Source organism: Pelobates fuscus, chromosome 6 (assembly GCF_036172605.1).
Source record: "Pelobates fuscus isolate aPelFus1 chromosome 6, aPelFus1.pri, whole genome shotgun sequence".
NCBI classification, from domain to species: Eukaryota; Metazoa; Chordata; class Amphibia; order Anura; family Pelobatidae; genus Pelobates; species Pelobates fuscus.
Window position 1 is genome coordinate 291653597 of NC_086322.1, and position 24008 is coordinate 291677604.

The 24008-nt window shown below is 39.4% G+C and overlaps 1 protein-coding gene across 2 annotated transcripts in view; it reads left to right on the plus strand.

Annotated features, from left to right (window-relative positions):
* SULF2 (sulfatase 2) overlaps window positions 1-24008 on the plus strand; it is a 268821-nt gene that overhangs the window by 46511 nt on the left and 198302 nt on the right. For both annotated transcript variants that reach the window (XM_063459445.1, XM_063459448.1), the window contains exon 2: window positions 1089-1123. The gene's annotated coding sequence lies outside the window, so the exon portion shown is untranslated. The remainder of the gene's footprint in view (window positions 1-1088; window positions 1124-24008) is intronic.

Sequence of the window (24008 nt, forward strand, 5' to 3'; positions counted from 1 at the left end):
ATGACATTTTTGGCTTCTGTCAAGAAAACAAGACATGCAACACAAAAAGAAACGTTGTAACGTTTTAAAAAAATAAAAAAAAAATAAACGCCCAAAGCGGGACAATCACTATACTGCTACTTTGTGAAAAAAAAATAGGCTGCTTTAAATAAATAAATCATTGCCTTGCCTTTCTAAGAAAAAAACACATATTACATCAGGTCTGAAACGGTGTTCTGCCCTCACTGGTCTGGCCTGTGGGATTGACAGACAGCCTGCAAATTCTTAGGGGGACCCCCCCCCCCCCCATTTGTGGTGCACTACTGTTGTGAGTCACGTCATCTCCTGCCTCCTTCTGCACCAACGCACCTGCACCCCGCTTGCGGGGATGAGGAAGTTGGTAGGTATGCATTCGACCCATGAAAGAGACCTTCATCGATGCTCTGTGCTTGGGCAGCCCTAAGTGGACCTGGTCAAAATGGCTGCAAGTAAGCATAGTGCGCATGCACACACCAGTCTGACACATCCCTTTTTCTGGACTGGCTTTTGGTGGCTGCATCTGTGGTCATGGCATTGCTGGTTAGCGCGCTCCACCACCAGTCCTGCAGTACCCCTCTTAATAGGTATGCAATGTGAAGCCCAGCCTCTGGAATTCTTGACTTTGATTACGTAGTAGTTGGACATTGAGCAATATTATAAAATACAATAATTTAAAAATTTTTTTTGACAAACTGCTAAAAAAAAAAGAAATAAAAATGTATTTATTTTAACAAAAACGGAGGGGGCTGCACCTACTGTAACTTGTACTGATACTCTTGGTACTTGGTGACCCTTTAAGTGTCTAGATTCAAAATAGTAGGTGGTATCCATCTTCTCTGTTTGTTTGAGGTTATTCGAGGACAGACCTTAAGAATGTCTGCGTTCAGTAGCACGGCTTACCTTTCATACATCACAACGTGAATAAACCTTTTACAGCTTTAACAAATGTGTTAAGAAAAAAGTAAATTGTTATGTGCGATGTTTAATACAAAATACATAAGAAGAGCTGGAGCTAGTTAATTCAATTTTTTATTGTTTTGTTAATATTTTTTTTTTTCTTCTTCTTCTAGCTGGGATCGTGTTAATGCCAGACCTTCAAATTATGGTGAGTAGAGAACCTTACAATTGTTTTGATCAACGTGTAACTGGCATTTCGTGTGTTTGTTTTTTATTTATTTTATTTTCACGAGCAAGGACGGGCAATTGCTCCCTTGCATTCTATTGTGGACTGGAAACCATGTGGCTTATTGACTGACCCTTAGGGTTACGTACCTCCCAACATCTCAAATGGGCAAAGAAGGGCACTTTAAATTTACGGGTGTGAGTGGGAGGTTGGGGGGTGACCAGGGTCAGAGTAATTTTAGGTGACTTACTAATAGCAATTTATACAACTGAAATGTAATCTAGACCAAGTACAATGTATCTGATTTCTAAACACATTTATTGTAGTTTAAAGACCCATTACTATGAGTATTCTTGCTGTGGAGCTCTGTGATACACTCGGACTCAACAACAATAGGGAGCTCCTAGAAAAAGAGGGACATTAGGAGAGAAAATATGGACCGTTCTTTTGGCCCAAAATAGGGACTGTCCTTCCTAAATAGGGAAACTTGGGAGGTAATGGGGGTTGGCTGAGCTCAAGTAGGTTTCAGTCCAGAGTGTTTGTCGTGCCAGTGATGTGCTATTGCTATTCTGTTTATGTATGTGGATTTTTTTCAGACGCTTATTATATGTAGTTTTGCATGGACGCCTCCAGCAGATTACTAGAATGGAAGATTTGGTGAAGTGACCACGATTTCTAATCGGTTCTTACAGCTTTGCTCACAGCTTAAGCTTCTGTGAAATCTCTCTCCAGTCAGTAATTTCACACTCCGCAGACAAAACTGAGAACAGTTTACTGCTTTCCAAACTCATTTTCATAACAGGTTTTTTTTTCCAGCATCAAACACAGAATTTTGTTTTCTTTTTCACGTATATAGATTATTATTATTATGAATAACATTTTAAATTGAGCCTAAGACTTTTTCTTAAAAAACATTTTTACAATTTTTTTTTGAACGATGAAGTATAAAAACTAAATGGATTTAAATCAACTAATATGTAGGAATATTGTTTTTCACGAATCGTTGGTGGCCAGGTCAGATAACATAAGGCAACGGTGCCTTCAATGGTGGCAGCTTAATATCATGGGCAACTGTGTCTCCAGAACCTTATAAATCTGTCTCCTTATTCACCTGTAGTACCAGTTTCCCTGTGAAACTAAAGTATCTATGCAATGTTCTAATGTGAAACATTTAGAATCAACCATGATAACGGTCCTTTAAAGCCAGATACTTGTAGGTCAAAAAACGTCAAGGCCAGGTTATCCATTGGCAGTCTAGGGATTATTGTGACCAAGTGGTGGCTGTCATTCCTAATATTTCTGGTTCGATTGTAGGCTTGCTAAGCATCATGGGAAATGTAGTTTACAAATATGAGTGGCATTTTGGGGCTATCACTGATATAGGGTCATTGCATCTTCCTGTAAGTGTGTTTAATTAGTATGCCATGGAATTCAGGGCTTGTCGTGTTCATTTGCCAATATTCTGTGGAGTTTTAGTCAAGGCCCGAAGAAATCGGTGTGCATGCCTCTCCGAGGTGTGAGATTACGAATTCCCAGGGTCTCACGGAAAGAAAACAAATCCCCAGGAGTCCACAGCTCTGAGAAAGTCCTTCAGTAGTGGTTTCAGAAGTATAGAGATTTGGAGTATGTTAAGTTTCCGTCTAGACAGAACTCGTACGGGCACGCTTTGAAAACCTTTTTACTTCCAAGTCTTTTGATGTATTCTGATGAATATTCTATCGTGGCTTGGATGACATATGCAAGGAACATGTTTAAAACATGCAAGGAGTATGCAGATGAAAACCATAACGTAGGCTCGCATGAGAGAGACGAATATCAAGCTCTCTTGCTCAGTAATTGAGATTTGGAATGAAAACTATATCAGGACCTCGTTTTGGCATGAGTAACCCTCCCTGCCTTGCTTCTTCCCAGGCCATTCTGAACACTGACCACACACCTTTGCTTATTACCCAACTCTATAGAATGAATTTTAAAACCGTGGTAATATTGGCTATGGAGTATGCAAATTATACAAATCCATTCTTAATTATATTGTGTGGAATTTTATTTGGCAACCTTTTATAAAAAAAAAGCAACAAAAACACACACTGCACGTTTACATAACTGACCTGACAGACACACTGCACGTTTACATAACTGACCTGACAGACGCACTGCACGTTTACATAACTGACCTGACAGACACACTGCACGTTTACATAACTGACCTGACAGACGCACTGCACGTTTACATAACTGACCTGACAGACACACTGCACGTTTACATAACTGACCTGACAGACACACTGCACGTTTACATAACTGACCTGACAGACGCACTGCACGTTTACATAACTGACCTGACAGACGCACTGCACATTTACATAACTGACCTGACAGACGCACTGCACGTTTACATAACTGACCTGACAGACACACTGCACGTTTACATAACTGACCTGACAGACACACTGCACGTTTACATAACTGACCTGACAGACGCACTGCACGTTTACATAACTGACCTGACAGACGCACTGCACGTTTACATAACTGACCTGACAGACACACTGCATGTTTACATAACTGACCTGACAGACGCACTGCACGTTTACATAACTGACCTGACACACACTGCATGTTTACATAACTGACCTGACACACACTGCACGTTTACATAACTGACCTGACAGACGCACTGCACGTTTACATAACTGACCTGACAGACACACTGCACGTTTACACAACTGACCTGACAGACACACTGCACGTTTACATAACTGACCTGACAGACGCACTGCACGTTTACATAACTGACCTGACAGACACACTGCACGTTTACATAACTGACCTGACAGACACACTGCATGTTTACATAACTGACCTGACACACACTGCACGTTTACATAACTGACCTGACAGACGCACTGCACGTTTACATAACTGACCTGACAGACACACTGCACGTTTACACAACTGACCTGACAGACACACTGCACGTTTACATAACTGACCTGACAGACGCACTGCACGTTTACATAACTGACCTGACAGACGCACTGCACATTTACATAACTGACCTGACAGACGCACTGCATGTTTACATAACTGAGACTCAATCTACGTTTACATAACTGACCTGACAGACTCACTGCATCTTTACATAACTGTCTTCACAGACGCACTGCACGTTTACATAACTGTCCTGACAGACGCACTGCACGTTTACATAACTGTCCTGACAGACGCACTGCATGTTGCGGCCAGTTGAGCTGCACATAGCGGACCCATAGAAGTGCAATCTCCATGGTTCCATACCACCTCTGAGTGATGCTCCACTCTGCAGGTCCAGACATTACGGGTGTCTGATAATGTAGTTAAAACGTTTATTTGATTGAATATGTCAATATAATTATTTTCCCTTTGTAGGTGAATTCTATGTATCTTTTCGTTATCTTCATTTTTCTTTATCACGATTATACGAATCCTTGCCGGAGTTCTGTAGAATGTATCACTCTGTAAACATGTGAATTGTTGAAGGTACAGTTTGATATTCTAACAATGAAGCAGAACCTGCTTTGAATACCCAGTCGGTATTGATTTATGCTTTCTGAAGCAGATTTATCAGGAGGTGAAAAGGCCTGTTTTTACCTCTCTCCAAGTGTCTAATAAACCTCTCACATTCCCGTGGGCAGCCAGGTTTTATTAGGAACTGTATGAAGACAGGATCGATGGCAGAAACCTATTACAAACCCTTGTGCTTTCCAACGAACTGTAAAACAAACGGTGAATGCCTGTCTTTCCTGGTGCCTTCAGCATTCCAAGCGTGATGGGAGTTACAGTTCACAGCAGGTGTATTTTAAAGGAACACCATAGTCACCTAAATTACTTTAGCTAAATAAAGCAGTTTTAGTGTATAGATCATTCCCCTGCAATTTCACTGCTCAATTCACTGTCATTTAGGAGTTAAATCACTTTGTTTCTGTTTATGCAGCCCTAGCCACACCTCCCCTGGCTATGATTGACAGAGCCTGCATAAAAAAAAAAAAAAAACTGGTTTCACTTTCAAACAGATGTAATTTACCTTAAATAATTGTATCTCAATCTCTAAATTGAACTTTAATCACATTCAGGAGGCTCTTGCAGGGTCTAGCAAGCTATTAACATAGCAGGGGATAAGAAAATCTTAATTAAACATAACTTGCAATAAAGAAAGCCTAAATAGGGCTCTCTTTACAGGAAGTGTTTATGGAAGGCTGTGCAAGTCACATGCAGGGAGGTGTGACTAGGGTTCATAAACAAAGGGATGTAACTCCTAAATGGCAGAGGATTGAGTAGTAAGGCTGCAGGGGCATGTTCTATACACCAAAACTGCTTCATTAAGCTAAAGTTGTTCAGGTGACTATAGTGTCCCTTTAAGAATCTGCAAAATAGTCGTAAAAATATATAAAACTTCTAAATTTAATGTAGCTGTTTGTTTTAACCATTTGATCATTAAATCACTGTTTAGTGATTATTTTACCTGGATTTGTGATGATGCAGGCATTGGGTATATTTTATGTAAAAATTATTTTGATTAGAGTTTATATGTGTCCACGGGCTTCATATTACAGGAGTCGATATGAGCAGACTTTTCCTATTGCTTTTGTGGAATTCTTCCCTTGATTGTCAGTGCATTGGCTGAGATTGTTAGGAGTCGAAAGTCTTTGATGTTTTGGGGGGGAAAGTGGAGGTTACTTGTGTGATGTGTAATAACAGTGGGCGGAGGGTAGGAGCTCTGGCATAGCATGAGACGTGTTTATGCAAAATATACAGGGTATGTAAAAACAAAAATGTTGGTCCAAGATTCTAAAAGTAAAGAAAGTTACACCAGTTGCCATAGTGACTGCTCCGCTTGTAGGGTCTTGTTAGTAGATAAACTTTGTTAGGGACCCACTGCCGATGTAGCTCCCAGTACAATTTTTTAGCCGCTGCTTGAAATTCAAGACTTAAAAATGATCATGTAGACACAAGTGGGTTATCCGGAGGCAACACAATTGTGCTGAACACATTTTGCATCCATTCATTTTGGTTGCAGTCTAATTTTGGAGATTGCCAAATGGCCTTGTGCCCATAGTGACAGACAACACAGAATAAAATCGAGGTAGTATGGTCTTTGCCAGAGCCCATTAATGGCGTAGCCGAGCTTGGCTGGAGTCTCTCCTGTATTCGTTTTCCCATGCTAGATGTTGGGTTTGATCAGAAGAAAGCAGTCTAAAGCATTTGGTCATCCTTGCTTTGAACACGTACGTAAAAAATACTTTGCGGTATATTCACTAATCCGTAAGTCTGTGGTTTCGTTTTTTTTTTTTTATAACAAAAATCAAACCGGTATAAACAGAAGGCTTTAGTGAATCCACGTTATTATAATAATAACCACAATAACAAAGTATTTACCCAGGAAAGGTACATTCAGATTACTCTGGTTTCCAAATACATCCTGGGGATGTTATCCACAAATATTTAGCACTTTAAATAGTTAAAGAATTTTCAGCTCAAGATTTTGCCAGATATATGTATTTTTTTTTTATTGTATTTTTCTCTGAAAGATTTTTGTTTAAACTCTAAAAACCTGCCAGTGGAATTTTATTATTATTATTATGTGTTTTTTAATATAATATGTATTTTATTTTTGTTATACTTTTGAGTGTCCCTTGTCACTGCTCTTTCTCTTGAGGATGTGTATGTAACCTACCAAAAATGAAATACCTTATTTAAAGGAAACCCATATTTATTTGTATTTTTCTTATTTTATATTGCTGAATGCCCAACTGTTTTATTTTTTTATTTAATTTTTTGTTCTAAAAATCAGGTTATTTTTTTTTTCGTTTAATTGGAAACGCTATTGAAGTTTTGAGCGATGTGATACTGAAAGATCAAAAATAATAAAAAAAGACTATAATAAAATATTATCTTCTCTTCCTGAATTCAAAACTAGCAGGAAGACAAATTGGATAAGAGTAGAGACATAATGTCAAAGAATATAAAAAACTCTAAAGTAACAATTACGCCAATTATTTTAGTTTTAGTTCTGTCTTGAAATGGAATGTTCTGACTAAAGAAACAATATTTAAATACTCTCGGAGAAGATATTAATTTGCATTCTTGTGAAGAATTTTGTAACTGCGCAGAGGGAAGGCAGGTTAACAAGTTGGATTGCTTTTCTGAGGGTGAAGATTTGTTGAAAAATGGTGCAGCTGCTTGGAATGGCTCCAGTGTAAGTGGCCTGAATGGTGTGTTCGGTCAGATTCTTACTGTGTTGTCAAGGGTCTGTCGAGATCCTCGCAGTACCAAGAAAAGATCCTAATTTGTTAGCGTGGGGAGACGAGGAGAGTTGTTTGCCATCAAAGAGAAAAGGGAATTAGATCATTTTGTGGGCCTGACACACTGGTTCTCCCTAGATAGTTGGCTGAAAGAAGACTGAGTTTTAGTCTTGCATTCCTGATTAGATATAGAGGGGTGAGGAAGGGGCGCCCATCTCGCTGCTGGAGAACCCAGCATCATTTTGTGTAGTGATAGGCTTTAGCCCTTATTAAAGGCCAGGAAACAACTGCGCTCACACATTGTTTATCACTAACCGCTGGAAACTGCAGTGATAAATTATAAATAAGTTTTGTTCAACACCGCTGAATATGTTGGAGCCATAAAGGATCAGATTATAATGTCAAGCTGTGGATGAAACCGCTAAAAAATGAGGATTACGACATGGCCATGTAGAGGAATAAAATGTAGGTTTATCCTTTTTCTATAGAGCACTAAACATGAGGATTCAAATATTTTTGGCAGATGGGAAACACTAGTGCTTAAGGGAGCGAGGTCTCTATAATGGGGAGAATGGTAAGATACAGTGTATTGGAGAATGCAGGAGAGATATCCACCCCTACTGTAAAGTTACAATCAGTATATATAATTAACCATGTATAGCACAGCATGGTACTCTGTCAATATAGCACAATGCTGTCACATGTTACAAAGATGCAGTATATAGGACATGGGTAATCAGCCTCACAAAGTGCAGTGCAGTGACTGTCATTATTTAAATAGCATTATGTCGTTTTTAAAGGTTATTTCTGTTATACCACTGATTTGTCTTTTACAGAATATTTACTGTGGGGGGGAAATAAATAGGCATACAACATGTTTTAGGGTATTGCAATGCTGTTTTTTGTTTTTTGTTTTTTTTAAACTCCAGTACAGCCACTCTTAATTAAAAATGTATAGGATTAGTGCCAAAATGGAGCACTATACTTGTTTTTGGCTATAACGTAGTGTATAGAACAAAAAAAAAAACACTACTAATTTAAGGGCTACAGCATATGTGGGAAAATAGACCCCCAAAATAAGCTTATATAAATCTCTTACAACTTCCAGGACTGCAATTACTATGTCTCGGAAGTAGATGTCACTCCCATAGGAAATCAGTGGGAGGCGCTTGCGTGACAAAACGCTGCACCAGACGGCATCTCCTCGTAGACCTGCATAGAATTTTAAAGCATCACTATGGGGAACATTCAGCGCCTCCATGCGGAGTGTGGAGATGCTGAATGTATGTGCTGCTAGTCGTCTGAGTGGCTGCCACTCCACTAGAGGTGCTACTAAGCAGCAATGTAAACCCTGCCTTTTCTCTGAAAAAGCAGCGTTTAAAATCCCTGCAGGGACATACTGCAGACACCAGAACCACTACATTGAAGCTGTAGTGGTTCTGGTGACTATAGTGTCTTTTTAAATTTGAAATCACTTTATGTGAGTAACTCTGTTAGTAAAAGTCTTGAACACGGATATCCAGGGAGACGAAACTGATTTTTTTTTTTATTACGGTGTATATATAACAGGTTGAAGTGTGATAACCAGCAGCTTTGCGCAAACCGAATGTATATTTTTAGCATTACAGAAATCCTCTTCTCTCGGGAATAAATTCAACACAGCATGTCAGCAGTCTATTCCCTCCAGGTGGAGATTGTAATATTCTGCTGGTATATTACTAATTAAATGGTTACTCCAAACACCGTTGTTATAAGCTCTGTCATTTTGCACCTGGCAGTCAACACTAAGTTATCATATAGAGCAGTGGTTCCCAAACTTTTTAGGTTCAAGGCGCCCTTAAAGGACCACTATAGGCACCCAGACCACTTCAGCTTAATTAAGTGGTCTGGGTGCCAGGTCCAGCTAGGATTAACCCTTTCTTCTATAAACATAGCAGTTTCAGAGAAACTGCTATGTTTACCTATGGGTTAATCCAGCCTCTAGTGGCTGTCTCATTGACAGCCGCTAGAGGCTCCTCCGCGATTCTCACTGTGATTTTCACAGTGAGAAGACGCCAGCGTCCATAGGAAAGCATTGATAATGCTTTCCTATGGACTGGCTGAATGCGCGGCTCATGCCGCGCATGCACATTCAGCCGATGACGGAGAAGAGGAGGAGAGTCCCCCGCCCGGCGCTGGAAAAAGAGGTACATTTAACCCCTTCCACCCCCTAGAGACCGGCGGGAGGGGGGCCCTGAGGGTGGGGGCACCCTCAGGGCACTATAGTGCCAGGAAAACAAGTGTGTTTTCGTGGCACTATAGTGGTCCTTTAATAGTTCAATATTTTTCCAAGGCGCCCCAAGTCAAAACAATTTTCTAGGTTGTATATATCTACAGCGCTGCAGCATATGCTGGGCCCTAATATTGGGAGTGGCACGGGTAGATTATTTAAATAAACTATCCAGGCACAATAACCACTACATTATGCAGTGCCCTCCCAGGGTAAGTAGTCAAACTGTTTAAGGATAGGGACGTGTGTGTGTGTGTACAGGGGTGCGTTGTGTTTGTGAGGGATGTAGTTTGTGTGTGTGTATGGAGGGGAAATGTGTGTGTGTGTGGGGGGGGGTACTGTGTGTGTGTATGGGGAAGCTATTTTGTGTTGTGGAGTCTGTGGGGGTAGGAGGGCAAATTAATAAATTTATATATTAAAAATAAAAATGATGTCCCCCCTCCCTGCTTACATTTGCTTGGGAGGGGGGACATTTCCTGCAATCCCTGGTAGTCCGGTGGGAAGCCCTGGTGGTCCATGTGGTGAGAGTGAACTCTAGCAACCTCAGGAGCTATTAGAGTTCACTGTCGCGAGCATTGCTGTGGTAACCGCTGCAACGCCCTGAGCTCGCAAGAGGAGAACCCGGCGGAGCTGCAGCTTAGAGCTCCCCCGGGTCCTCTCTCCCTCCCTCCCTGCCGGCTGCAGCAAACTCTGGCCCTACAGAGCCAGCAGGGGAGAGCAGAGTTCCCGGTGCTATGATCATATCACCGGGTAAATAACTCGCGGCTCCCCTGTGTACCCGTTGCAGCGCTGCGGCACACAGTTTGGGAACCTCTGATACAGAGAGAAGGAGAAATGAAACAATGTTTCTATTTTTTTTCTTTTTTACAATGTTTTACCTGGCTTTGTTTTGTCTGAACTGGATTATGGTGTCATTTTATATGAAATACAACTAGACATCTCATGGGGAAATAAAAATTAAGTGTTATAGTACAGTGATTTAAAGTGGATATGGTGCCAGGAGTATGCATATACAGAGTTGAACCGCTTCGCTGCCTCCGATGTAACACCACCTAAAATTGTAGCATTAGCCAGCTCGGAACTGAGTGCTGAGTTCCGAGTTCCGAGCCGGCTAATGTTACTTATGTATAAACAAAAATAGAGGTTGCGCCACAAGAATACAATAAAATACTGTTATCAAGTGAAATAGTCCAAAATAAAAAAGGAATACCCCTTTAAATGCAATATAAACTCTTGAGTAGATGGTAGGGGTAGATGGTAAATTCTTCTACTGGAAAGTAGGTTCCTTGGTAAGATCCGTGTAGATATGTAAAACAGAAAAACAGGAAATCCAATAGTGCAATAAATCAATATAAGCGTGGTGTATATAGTTAAACAGCAGCATCTTACTCACATTTAATGGAGCTATGACCAGCTCCAGTTGTAGTAGCGTACGGTGGTATAATCCCCACTTACGGGATATGTGGATGAGTGTCAGAAGGAGAGGTAGTTTTGTTAAAACCCAAAATGACAAGAGTATAAAAACATAGAAACATAGAATGTGACGGCAGATAAGAACCATTCGGCCCATCTAGTCTGCCCAGTTTTCTAAATACTTTCATTAGTCCCTGGCCTTATCTTATAGTTAGGATAGCCTTATGCCTATCCCACGCATGCTTAAACTCGCAGATAATCGTGCTCGCTGCTGCTATAAAAAATGCTAAAATAATAATTGTAGTGAATGCTCACAATCTTTTGTACCTAATGTTACTTATGTGCATATTTATGTACACAGAATGCCATTATTTGGGAGAGCGAACAGCTGACTGACTCAGCCAATAACTGAGCAGCAGGATCGACATTGGCCTTCTGCAGAGCCCCAGGTGTCCTAATCCTGTTGCAAATGCATTGCAACAATAACAGAGAATATGAGAACTCTGAGGATGGGACAAAAGCTTAGAGAAACTCAGTAGCTTGCCCTTTGGGTAAATCTCTTCTCTGATCTCATAATAGTTTTTTGCTCCCTTGTGCCATTACAGAGAGCACATATTCCAAGGCATATCAGACTGATCCCACCCATAAGGGCAGTCCGGAATACACCTGGCTGACGAGGCACAAAGGAGGTTGAAACGATCGTCCGGAGTTGCTGTATCTCTTGTGAAGTGAGAGCTTGTTGGCTTTTCGGTTCTGGACTGTTGAATACAGATTTAAAGGGACTGCATCACTTTGAGATAACTGTCTCTGTCTCAAACAGATATATATATATATATATTTATTTTCTTCTCCAGTCTGTTTTATATTGTTTGCATATTGTGATTGATAATCGTGACACTGCAGATGAGTGTGAACCAGATTACCCATTAGGATGTCTGAGGATGATGGGAAATGTAGTGCAAGAGTCTTTACCGTAATAGCAGATGTGTTTATCCATGCCATATGGTGATCGGAATGGGTGGGAATTCTATTTAAGGTCTCTTTAACTCCGCACGACATGTCAATAAATGCTTTAACTCAACACTTTTGTTTTGTTTTGTTTCCATGTCAGATTAAAATTACCAATGAGTCATGACACTATGTTTCCAAAGAGCAATATTGCCTCTAGACTCGGTGGTTGTATGGAAGCCAGTCGCACAATATCTGTAGATGTCAGCATCATAATTCTGCTTCTGTGTTGAGACCGTTATTTATTTAATTTTTTTAAAGACATTAATAATTAAAGAAGAAACTGCATATGCATGGTAGGAATCTTCCTCCTTTCGTTGGCTCAGCGATATGTGGCCACAGTGTATGTAGATGTTAATTAAGTCATGCCGGAATCTTCGGATTAGTGGATAGCCTGTGGCATGCTAAGTTTTAGCAGCAGAGTTATTTAGTTTAAACTTGCGAACGCTTGGCTACTTTATTGAAATTGGATGGTGACAGCACAGGCAGCTGAATGCACTCACAGTTTGAGTAAAATTGCTGTCGGGACAACTGCAAGATGCCTTTAACACTAGCATAGTGATAGACAAATGGAAGCGGGCCTTAGCACTAGCACAGTGATACGATAATCAGCATAGCTGAGAGAGGGGGGAAGGAAAGCAAGTTGGCAATTGGTACCGTAATCCCAGGGCCAGCCCTAGAATTATTATTATTTATTTTTTACCAGCCCTATAATACATTGCGTCATTATTATGAGCAGATATTACTCTACTTCCATTTTCCTCTCCTCCCTCCAGCTCCATCCCTCTCTCCTCCAGCTCTCTCTCTCTCTCTCTCCCTCTCCACTTTAGTCCCCCCCCCCCTTTTTCCTCTCCATTTCAATCTCCCTCCCTCCAGCTCCCTCTTTCATAATCTTCCCCGCAGCTCTAATTCCATCTCTTCCCCAGCAGAACAAGTTGTTAGACCACGTCGCTTGCCCTGGTGATCCAATGTATCTGCTAATTGGGAGCTGCATCGTGTTCTTCCTCTCCTGTACTGGCAGCTCCCATGCTCCCAGCTCCTGGTGTGATGCTGGAAGAAGTCTTTCTGAATGTGGAAAAGGACTTTAAACTCAATTTCCTGCTCCCTATGTAAGACTTCCTGCTATAGGGCACTGTGAAGGAACAGGCCTGTGGTGTCAGGCAGGTACTGACTGGCTCCTTCACACCCTGCAGCTAAACTGTCATTGATTGCAAGTGGTCCCCAAGGATGCTCCTCACCTACCTCCTGCATCTGTTGCTGTGCAGAGGAAAAGCCCAGACTACAGCAGCAGACCCGGAAATTTCCCTGTATCCCAGAGGCCAGTCCTGCCCTGCACAACTCATTCAGTCACTATTTCTGCTTGTAGCCATCTGACATGTAAACATTGCATGGAGCAGACCAGGAAGCGAATTTCAATTAAGAGCACTATTTAATATATACATTTACTGGAGATTTAATTTCCTTTCTGTGCCTGAATGGATTCACATTCCTAAAATTTAATAGAATACATAATTCAGGGTGTACTATTTTGCTTTTACAATCCTTCTCGCCTGTGTATTTATTTTAACTATTCATAGGCTGACAGATTAGATCTGCCCTTCTTGTACTCCGAGAGTTCATCTTTTACTTTCAGTGTGCATGTCGCCTGTAATATGTGTATACTTCAGTCACGGAGCAAGGTGAATCCCATAGGGCTGTCACATACTATGACCATGTAGGTTGATTTGGCGAATGTACAGGCCAGCGATTCTCACTCTGGACTTGGATGGAAAGGGTGGGTGAGCAAATGGGAGTCTGGTACAGAAACAATGTGTAAGCATTTTTGTTTCTACCTTGGGAGCATTTCCAATACAGAGATCTGTCTTTATCTGTCTAGGTAACAATTATCCTAATTATAGCACAGTGTTGCTTCGTTTAACTTAACCCCCGAAGGCTGCACGGGGGACATGCATTCTTTTTGGCATTCATTATTCATACCTGTCTTGGAAGATGTCAAAACATTTTCCCAAAACCATAAAAACAATGAACGCTTTACCGCACATGAAACCATCTATTTTTAACACATCCTAGACTCGTAAATCACTGATCAACTTTACAGATTATACATTTTTATTTTTTTTATTATTTTAATAAGAAAAGACGTGCATTGCACATGCTTGTAACCACTTTTTTCTTCACCCTATATGTAGCCGGTTTAGGAATTAAACCGTGCAAATTGATGTCTAATAAATTAAGTCTAACTTACATTTCCTCCTTTCCTATTGTGTACTGGAGCCTTCAAGGTTCAAAAGTACAGTGCTACTGAATAGCAGCCATGGAAGTTGGACGAGTAAAGAATCTAGTCCGACTGCAGGTTTTTATTTGTCGGCTGCAACAGCAGCCTGCGATGCCCTGCATATGAGATGTCTTGCTTTATCTTGGCGGCTGTTTTTAGTGTATGATGTTTACTGTGCGTTTAACAATGTTTACTAAGCACATTCTAGCCATCAATTAATAAAAAATGGGTAGACTAATAGAGATACTTGTTATTGACTTACAAAATAGAATTACCGGTAGATTGCATGCTGTCAATGCGGCTTATTTAATATTTTCACTCTTTTTTTTTTTTCTGTTTTAAGACTGTTTCACTAGCTTCACCTTGCAAAGGTAATGTGTGACTCTATCTATATATAACAGGGAAAGCATTGGATTGGCTAAAATCGGCGCGGGGCCAAATGTCGTTTTGGCCAGTCAGGACCTCCTCATAGAGTTGCATTGAAAAAATGCATCTCTGAGGAAAATTCAGCGTCTCCATGCAGAGCGTGGGAATGCTGAACGGCAGGGCTGCTTACTATGCAGCACTGAGCCAGGAAGCCCCTTCAGTGGCCATCTAAGGAGTGGCCACATGGAGGTGTCCCTAGGGGCAATGTAAACACTGCATTTTCTCTGAAAAAAACAGTGTTTACATGAAAATGCCTGAAGGGAGCTATTATACTCACCAGAACAACTACATTAAGCTGTAGTTCTGGGGACTATAGTGTCCCTTTAAGGCCACACTCGCTGAGCTGTAAGAGTGGAATGCGTTTACTTTTTCCAGATTGACTCTTTTAGCCCGAACTTAAGTTTTATTTTTTTGTCAATTTCTGTTTATTTTTTTGTCAATGTTTAGTGTTGTCGAAGTCCTTCTCTCATGTGAACTCTAAGCAACATAACCCTACAACTCACTCTGGGCCAACCCACATAAAAACCTTCAATCTGAATCTTTACTCTTCCTGCCTCCATAGCTGCTATTTAGTAGCACTGTGTTTTTGAACCCTTGCAGGCTCCATTACAGGTAAGTTTAGATAAGTTAAAGTTCATTCATTAGATATCATATTGCCTGGTGTAATGCCTAAACTGGGTACATATAGGGTGGAGAAAAAAATCGTACGGAGCACATGCAATGCAAGTCCTTTCTTATTAAAATAATAATAAAGTGTTATATGTAAAATATATGCAAAGTTGATCAGCCAATCATTGTGGTCCAGATTGAACAAAATTCACATTAATCATGTAGAAGTGTTATTTCTACATTATCCTTCTGGGTGACTAGGAGATCTCATTCTTAATAATTATTTATTTATTTTGGTTTAAAAGTTATTAAAGGTTTTAATGTTAAAGCAGGTAGAATATCTGGCTTTTATTTCTGACCTGGATCGATGTTATGCAGATTTTAACAGAAGTTTTCTGTTCCTACAATTATTCCCCCTAACCACTCCAACCATTCCTTTAAATTTTAGTGGGCCAAAAAGTCCAACTCTCATGATGCTTTGCCAGTGTTTTCTTATCGGATGTTGCAGACTAAGCTGGGATTAGCTGATGTATCTGTTCCTGGGCAGACTGAGAATTGGAAGAATTTGTGTTGTTGATAGAGTAATATCATATATGAATAAATAATAACTACAAGTGGACAGGGTGAAATGGGATCTGGATCGTATTTAATGTTGGTTTTCCCATACACTATAAGACGCGTTTACACCCATTGCTGTGCCAGCATTTTGTTTCCAATCTATAAGTTAGATTTGAGATGCCTGTATCTAATTTTAAAAAGGTTACTTTAACCCTTTGAAAGAGGGGAACCTTTCCGTTGTAATATGTCCTATTGGCCACTATGGAGAAGGTCCCCCTCCGTTTGGAGGAAAACCTGGAAAAAAACAAATAAGAAGGTTTTCAGTCACCTGGAATCCAGCGCCAGGCTATGCTCCAGGCGGTGATCTTCTGCACCACCTGTGACATCACAGTTGAAGCTCGCAGTCCAATAAATCCCACTGGACCTATTGCCGACTCAGAGCACATGCGCTCGCTCCAGTCGGTTAGGGGAGGGAGGGTTCTTAAAGAATTAATAAAATAACTGCCTGCAATAGAGGAAGCACCCACCGGGAGGGAAGTGATAGCTAGCTTTCTACATCTGCACGCTGACAACAGATGTAAAATATGCACAGAATTGACACTGGCTGGCTGCCAATGCCACATGTGCTGGGGGTGCAACTGTCCCCCAACATACATTTGCAAATAACTGAAAAAGTTTTATAAAGTGACATGGTACAGATTAGGCTTTTTTTTTTTTTTTGTAAATATAAAAAGAGGGCACTATTAGTAGATGTGAAATTCTCAGATGTCCCCAGAACCTGGTTGTTAAATATGCTCGAGGAGCCATTGTTGGAGGGTAATGGAGGCACAGCATATGTGCGATTATAATGAAATGCAAGAATGCGCTCGGTGATTTTTTTTAAAAATATGTGTTTGTGAAGTGTGAAAAATAAGTTCATTGTAGAAATCCACACTGTTATCCTGGACCGATTTTGGGTTATGATATCACTTGCTAAATCTTTAAAATAAAGTTTAGAAGAAATGGAGCTTCTCATAGAAAGAAAAAAACACTAAATGTAAGTTCCAGAGAAGTGGCGGTCCTTTTTACATATGGTTGGCAAGAGTACGTTGTTTATTCAATCACTAAGGGAAATGTAAATGTGTTTGTTGATGCTATAAAAGGTGTACTCTATTTACGAGAAATCCGGCTACGTGATCTGTAGGGGGATTTGGCGGCTCTGGAGGCGACACCTTCTTTATTTTTCTTTTCTTTTTTTTAAATGACAGCCTTATTTCAATTGACGGCTTGGTGGTGTGCTTTTTTACTTGTGCGTGTTATTGCTATAATTTATCATCCTCTTCGTCATTCCAACATGTTCTGCTGCTCCCCAAAATTACAAGAGGGGATGTATGTCTGACAACTGACGTGTAAAAGATTGACAGACACAAGGTGAATAAGTACCTGCTCAAATAAGCTCACAGTCTATCAGGAGTTATCTATATTTTATTATTTAATGTTATATATTTTATAGTATTACACTTTGATTGTCTTCTCTTCTCTAACTCTGAGATTCTGTCCATATTAAATACTATCATTTACCCTGAACTAGAGATCATATACATAACATTTAAGTTATTGATATAGGGTGTCCCTGACTATCTGCATCTTCTGGGAATGATAACAAAAAAAATATATAATATTATTTCATATGTAAACCTCACGATTCCATAAATTGTTCCTCTGATTTACGTTCCCAGTCTGTACAAACAGCCTCAGCAAATAAAAATAAAGTGTTTCAAATCCATAATTATCATTCAAAATGAGATAACCCTGAAGGGCCACTTTAAATCTGCTTTTTTTGGCATGGAAGCGTGGTAGCAAGCTTAATGGCATAGTAGTAGCAATTACAGACTAATTAGCAATGTGATTTTAAATTTCTCATTGTCAAAGTGATTGAAGCCTTGCTGAATAATTTCTCGTACACACGGAAGATAAAACGAAAAACTATAGTGAATCAATTAGTCGTTGTTTTGTAAATATATATATACTGTACATTTTATTTATATTTATCTTTTTGTGTACAAACTGCATTTGTTTTTAATTTAATATTTTTTTTATAAATCTCCTTTACTGTTTTATATTGGTATGAGATTGTATAAAATTATGAAATGTCCTTTTTTTTTTTTTTTTTTTAACCCCTTAAGGACCAAACTTCTGGAATAAAATGGAATCATGACATGTCACACATGTCATGTGTCCTTAAGGGGTTAAGGGATACTGTAGTCACCAGAACCACTACAGCCTAATGTACTGGTTCTGGTGTCTATAGCCTGTCCCTGCAGGTTCAAAACTGTAAATGCACCCAGGGAGTCCGGCACCCCATAATAACTAAATTGAGATACTGTGGTTATTGGGACTAAAGTCTACCCTTAAAATATAAAAAAAACTGGCGACATGACCACTTAAACTTCTGAAAGGGTGACCCTTAATCCAAACACGAAGGGATTATATAAAGAAAATTTATATAAAGTTACAAGGCTGGAAGGAGAATGACCTCTCGTGGTCGGGCATGGAATTAACCCGCAAAATATTATTATACCCCTGGTACCTAGTTCAAGCACACCTTAAACATAGTGTTCGTAACCTTTATGATATATATATATATATATATATATATATATAACAACCCACACACTAGGTTGAATAGATAGACAATAAAAGATAAAAAGCAAAAAGAAACCAATCTAATTGCTCAAACCAGGAGTGGATACCAACACCCAAAGAATACTTATAAAAGAGTGAATAGATAGGTAAACTTGTAACATACAGAGTATCACTGCACAATAAACAAATAAAACAGACCTAGGTCTCAATTGAGTAAATTTATCTCAATAAATGAGTATACACTGTATCAGTGCAAATAGAAATTGTCCACAGTCTCAGTTTAAGTAATAAACAAACATTGTAGTTTAGTGATCAGCCCAAAAAAATTCCTTTCCATGTAAGCTCATATATGTAAATCTGGCTGGTATACCCTCTATATAAACAGCAGGGGAACTGGCCAATGTGAGCTAAATATGCTCTAGTAACAGACTAGTATATCAATCAATAATAGTATATTACATAAAAGAAAAAAAGGAGTATTGTATATGTAGAAATGTGAGATAAACAGTTCTACACCTAACGATAATAGATCCTGGAATGTTATCTTCTGGTGTCAATCATTGAACTGTGCGATAAAGAGTTCTTCTTATAAAAAGACTTTATTGTACTAAAATTATACGAGTATAAAATATAAAATAAAAATAAGCAATTGCTCACAGCATAAAAAAAAGGAACCTTCCTTTGGTGTCTTCCTCCCAGCAGTCTGGATACTCTAGAAATGCTGTCTCATCAGAGCCGGCTTCAGAGGCAACTTCAGAGTCCTTGTTGACTAAAGCTCGTCGGGGAGATCCACCGCGTGCGTTCCACTTTGCTTCGGTATGCGTTCCACTGTGAGTGTGTGAAAAGATGCAGCCTTACGCGTTTTGTGACGTCCTGTCACTTCATCAGAGGAATGCACCTTTCGTGTGCCGATGGATTTATATACCCCTTCGGCAGTATTAACTTTCAATAGGGTTAACTCTTTCATCACTTGATGACCATTAACCCTTAAGTGACATGAGTAATGAATATACATGTAATGGATGTGTTAAAACCATTATGATTTAAGATATCCCAGGTATCTTTTTTTAGGGAGTATCCTGGAGAAAAGAGAGAAGAGAAGAACAGCATTGAAAAAAACATGGAGAGAGAGGAGGGATCCCCCCTGGTCTCCAGTATAAAGGCAAAGACCAAGAAAAGAAGAAGAAGAAGAACCAAGAAAAGAGTAAATGAACAAGAAAATGACGAAGAAGTCACTAGCCTTTGTAATCTATCAGATCACGAATTAACTGTAGATGAGATATCACTCCTTAAAAAGGGACTGAAATTTGTTCCCAATTCACAGAATTTAAAATTCAACATGTTTATTGATTTGCATGAGTTCATCAGAAAGCTGACTGTAAAACGTTTCTTTTTGGAAAATAAATATACTCCGTAAAGAATGGAGGATGACTATGTACATACCAACCTCCACCCTAAACCAACATTCTACCCACAACAAATGAAAAGTGATCACATCAATGTTTTTTTATTACTTGAACGGAGACTGTGGACAATTTCTATTTGCACTGATACAGTGTATACTCATTGATTGAGATACATTTACTCAATTGTGACCTAGGTCTGTTTTTATTTTAATTTTTTTATTTGTTTATTTTGCAGTGATACTGTATATGTTCCAAGTTTACCTATCTATTCACTCTTTTATCAGTATTCTTTATGATATATATGCTGGCGATGCCTTTTCTGACACAGGCACCATGATCCATATCTGGTGGTTTTATCCACTACTATCTCAACATTGGACCAATATAGCCGATATGATTAAAAAATATTCAGGTGCAAATCTCCCCAAACACCCAGGAATTTATTTATTCCACCTCCTTCCAAAAGGTATAAAGAATTATCAGACAGGGGCGAACGACTAACGCCCCAACAATTGATTCTTGCATATACATTTTAGAAGCCACAAAAGAATATGGAACTATGGCCAGACAGGCTGTAACACCTAAATAAATTTTTGGATGGATTGGAAATACTATCTACATTCACATGTGAATGCGATCATTGCTGGACCAATCCTTTTCTTTACTAACATTTACTTTTCTTACTTCTACATGGTTTTAATCCCAGATACTACATCCAAACTAAACTATTCTATACGCCCCGGACTTGCCGATTGCGATTTATTGCTATACGGCAAGGCCTTACAGCTGTGCCCTTAACTATACTGCTACTCATAATGTAAATAGCTCCTTCTGTGAAAGTCAATGATAACAACTTGTAACTTACATCTTAATCCCCTGGAAGATGTTTTTATAAATTCCAATAAAAAAAAAGGCAGCACTTACATGGTAAAGCCTGCAGGGACGAATTATAGACACCAGAACCACTACATTAAGCTGTTGTGGTTTTGGAGAATGTCCCTTTATTTTAGTTCACAAACCCCGACATCTTATTTCTTGAACATTTTGTTGTTAATATCCAGACACCAAAATAAAATGCAACACCGCAAAAGGGACCTTTCTTATTTTAAATGCGCAGTGGGTGGAGCTAAGGGATTGCCTTGACTCTACTTGGTCTCCTCTTCCAGTAGATTTATACTTGTTGTTTTTTTTTATTAATGTATTTGCCTGAAGTGACAGACTGTATCTGCCGGACATCCATTAGGCTAACTTTGTTTTGGTACTTGGTGTCCCCTTAATGCGGTTTTCAGTTCTTGCGTCATCAACAAACCTCAGGCAGAAGTAAAATCCCAATCTTGTTTACTAAGCTTTGCCAAACATGAAAGATTCTAGTATAAAACAACCACAGACAGACCAAACAACGGTTAGATGTAATTTACGTAGCATAAACAATAGCCATTCAGAAACTGTGTCTGTCTGTACTTTGTCTACATTAAATCTGTTACGCTTTGTATTTTTATAATGAGTTCTCTATGTAATGCAAGACATTTTTGGAACTAATTTTGTTTGCCTGGTGTTAATCAAAATCTAATTAGCATCTCGGTTAGAGAAAAGAAGATAATGAATGATTGAAATTAGAAAAGTAATCTTGTGCAATCAGATGTATACTATCGGCTTTCAGATCTGGATAACGGAGATGGCAAATCAGCTGCTCCAGGTTGGACTTGGGAAGACCCAGAGACAATACATAAAATAATTCTATGATTCGTACAGAAAAAAAATACTAGATTTCTTCATTAGCCTCTTTGATGGCATAATGAATGAATTTAAAAATTACTGGGATACAATGGGCTGATGTCTCCGTACTTTCCAACATAATTAACATAAAATAAATATGGAGTTGAAAGTGTGTAGGATTTTCTATTTTCTTTCTTAAAACAAATGCAATATGGTAACGATGATTATAAATGTTAAAAAAAAATGCAAGAAAAAGGAGAAATCCTTAATACTGCTCTTATCAGTACCATTACTTTAATTCTTCGGCTGTTGCCGGACTCTAGTTCCCACAGACCTCTAGTGACATCCCTTTGTCTTTGTCTGCCATGATTATATCTACGGTCAATTTTGTGCAATTTTCCTTGCACAATGTGCCAATCGTTGGCTGAGCGTGTTCAGCTGACGCTCTCGGTCAGTGAATGGCAACTGGACAGACTTACAACTTCTACAGCTCGGATCTACAGTTTCTGATCCCAACACGGGCTGAGGTAAGAGAGCAAACTGTTACTAAAAGATTTACCCCATTACTGGAGCACTGGGCCATGGTGCTCCTGGCAAGCTGTAGTGGTTATGGTGCTTGATGTAATCTTTTAAGTGGTGTTCAGGCAGAACACATCCTGTAGTGGTTTGGTTATGATGCTTGGCGTTATCTTTTAAGTGGTACTGGGGCTGAACACACAAAAAGTAAATAGTTGTTTAAATGCCATGTTCACTATCTGTCTTGCTCATATCTCATTGGTCGCCTGGAGTTCTAAGTTGGAACACGAATCTGCAAATGAAAATGCTATTATATTATCCATTTCTTTGTATCCATTTCTTATGCCGTGGGTCAGCAAGACCCTCGTATATCAAATGGCCTTTGTCCTTCTCTGCGATCTTTAACGAGAGAGCCATTTTAATACATTTTAGAAGCAAGAAAATGATCTCATGCGTTTACTAATATACAGGCGCCAGCAGCAGACCTTTTAATTTTCGAGCCTCTCGCTATTATTTGCAATTTCATGTACGATTTAAATGTGTTAGGTCTGCCGTATGCCTAAATGTTAACTAGCAACAAATCTGTGACTTTATTAATATTTTTACGGGAACAATCCCATGCTTCACAGTCGCTGTATGTGTGGATGTTACCAAAGAGGCAGATTGTATGGATTCCTACTGTGCAGTGTTCTTAAAGGGAACCTATCACTTTATCATGTTTTTTTTTTTTTCTTAGTTTAATGCTTGGGGACCGCTTTTTATTCAACAAGTTTGTATTAGTAGGATGTAAAAATTTAAATTAAAGGAGCATTATAGTGTCAGTAATGCAAACCTACATTCCTGATACAATAGTGTTAAACTATTTAGGTTACTGGCCCCTCTTAGATCACCTTTTCCCCTGAGAAGGCATGTTTACGTTAAAAAGCCTGCAAGGACTCACCTGAACAAATACATTAAGCTGTAGTTTTCTGGTGACTAGTGTCTCTTGAAAGATTTTGGGGTGCTAGATTCTACCCTGGAATTTCTCTGCCACCTCACTTTTTGGACTCTGCCCAGTTAATCATCTTCTATTCAAACCCTGAACCAATGAGAGGGAGGCTATGTACTGCTCAACATCAAAAACCTGTACCGTAGTTGCATGGATATGGATAAAGGTCTCTTTAACACTGTTGGCAAATCATCGGGGCAGAAGATGGGACAATGCACCGGATTATCTGTTAGGGCATCTAGATCTGATGGCCCAGTGCAAACCCAATGAGTGATGCCAAAAGTTCTGATAGAGCAGACTAAGCATGCCTAAAGGGTTCTATACTTGGAAAATTCTGTATTTTGTTTCAAAATATCCCATATAAAAATGACCCCCAAATATTCATATAGCTTAGCATTTCAGAAGGATCTCCAACTGTCAGTAAGGTGGGGAAAGAAACTGCAGAACAAATCATGATGGGCACTATTTTTGTTCCTCATACACATTTAAAGAACCACTAACGTCACACAGACCACTTCATGTCAATGAAGTGGTATGGGTGTAGTGGTCCTGTCCTTTTAACCCTTTAATGTAGAAACTGCAATGTGTACATTGCAGAGTTAAGCACACTTCTCGTGGATGGAATTTTCATTTTGTTTTTTGGACATACAGGGTGTGGGCTGGGCATACCTGCCCCTATGGACCAGCCTCCACTGACTGATTGTCTAGTAAACCCAACAATATGTAGCAATCAGTAGAAAATCCCTTATCCCTTATCAAGGCACTTCTAAATTACTG